Source organism: Octopus bimaculoides, chromosome 13, assembly GCF_001194135.2.
Source record: "Octopus bimaculoides isolate UCB-OBI-ISO-001 chromosome 13, ASM119413v2, whole genome shotgun sequence".
Classification (NCBI taxonomy): Eukaryota; Metazoa; Mollusca; class Cephalopoda; order Octopoda; family Octopodidae; genus Octopus; species Octopus bimaculoides.
The window spans coordinates 15,181,276-15,183,777 of record NC_068993.1 but is presented as its reverse complement, the minus strand read 5'-3'; positions in this window follow the sequence as shown (position 1 = coordinate 15,183,777).

Here is a 2,502-nt window from a genome sequence, read left to right as displayed (position 1 = left end):
CATACTAAAATACATATTAATTTATAGAGATAGATAGATAGATGACAGATAGATAGATAGATAGATAGATACATGCATACATACATACATACATAGACAAATAGATAGGGAGGTAGATAGACAGATAGATAGATAGAGAGAGATACATACATACATACATACATAGATAGATAGATAGATAGATAGATAGATAGATAGATAGATACATACATACATACATACATACTACTATACATACATACATACATACTACTATACATACATACTACTATACATACATACATAGACAAATCATAGGGAGATAGATAGAGACATAGGTAGATAGGTTGATAGATACATAGATATTCTAATAACAAGCATCGCTATGGATGCAGTAAGCTCCCGGAACATCGTTGCTCTGAGACAAGTTCCATTCCATTGTAGCTAGCCTTTTCCTCTACTAACGAAATGTTGCAATACAAAGGGCATATAATCTTGTTTGAACTAACTACGTGCAATGTAATGATCACACACATATGCTAAATATCATAAATAATATTTCTTCGTATTACATAGAGGAATACACAAACATGCAGTGAACGACAGATGCACAAGAATATGCAACCCTCATCCCCGCCACACACACACACACACACACACACACACACACACACACACACACACACACACACACACACACACACACACACACACACACATACGCACACCCGCACATACAAACACTTGCATATTACAATTCTACAAAACAATGGAATTAGCAGATTTTTAGAGTAAATATATGTAAACGAGCGGATGTTCTTTTTGGTAAACACATGTTCACATTTTACTTTATATTTCCATCCCCATATGTATGTATGTATGTATGTATGTATGTATGTATGTATGTATGCATGCATGTATGTATGTATATATAATTACATATGCATAATCATACAAACAGCTAGCTAGCTCGATAGATCTATCTATCTATCTATCTATCTATCTATCTATCAGACAGACAGGCAGGCAGACAGATAGGCAAGCAGACATACAGACAGACAGACAGACAGACAGACAGACAGATAGATGGATGGATAGATAGATAGATAGACATATAGATAGATAGATAGATTAATAGATAGATAGATTGATGCATGCAAGTATATATGTCTGTGTGCATTCTTTAAGCATATACACTTATTTGTATACACGTATATATACATGCATATATACATATACACACATATGCATATTTATATGTATTTATGCTGAATTTTGTGTATGGAATACAGGTTCGCTATTTTTGTAAAGTCGTCCCGGAGAATGCCATATCACTTCAATCTGCAGCAGACATAATGTTATTATGACATATGTCATTGAAATCAACACGAAAAGCTAACACATCCCTCTATGTGTTCTGTGATCGGTAATCTAATCTCCTGGCAAACGATATTGACGTGGTTCGAATTATCTCGTTGGTATTGTTTCCCTCTAAAACAATTAACGCTTGGATCCATCAACAAGCTCGCTTAACCTTCAGTGAAGTGTTGCTTGTATAGAATCCCAAAGTCTTAGAAAACAGTGGAAGAACATATGGGATATATTACAGCTGAATAGAATATAGAGGAAGATAATGTCTAGAATCCTTTTGATCATTGGGTGTGCTTCATCAGTGTTGTCCTAAGGTCAAACAACAGCAACATTATCTAAAATGCACCGCTGTTCAATTAAGATTTACTTCCAGTTGCTGCTTCCAATGGTAATACGTTTCATCATTAGTTTGCTCCGTCGGAGCTGACCTAAGGCTGATCAGCAGTAGCAACCGCAGCAACAATGACAAAACACTGTTCAATCATGTGCCCTTATCAGTTTCTGATTCCAGTTGTAATCTTTACCTCAATGATGAAGTAGACGTTATAAATTGGAAAAAAAAAAAAAACACAAACACACACAAAAAAAAAGAAGGGCTGACGCAAATTATTTTTCTACTCTTTTCTTTCATCCCTCAAACTCCTTCTGATTATGTAAACATGTTGATGTAAAAATTTCCCTCTATAATGAACATCTCTTTATATCCTAGATATGTAGTATATTTAGGACCACCTCATCGTATATATCCTCAATTAAGATGCTTAAAGTGTAATTTGCGGGAAATTTCGTTACTGTACCCGGGAGGGGTTTTCGTGTTCTGCTGTAAATAATGCTAGTGTTGTTATTACGGTAGACGTTTAGATGCATGCGAGATCCTAATCCAGCAGGACTACGATCAAATGGGCTTCATTCGTCACTCTCTCTTATTTTGTATAACAGACTACACAATCCAATCAAACATTAATTTAAGACTCTACAGTATAGTTTAAGAGAGAGAGAGAGAGAGAGTGAGAGAGAGATGGAGCGAGAGAGAGATGGAGCGAGAGAGAGAGAAAGAGAGAGAGAGAGAGAGAGAGAGAGAGAGAGAGAGCGATTTAGCTTCTCTTCTCAGCAAGTCATACAACCAGATAATGTCTCTACTATAGTCTTGTT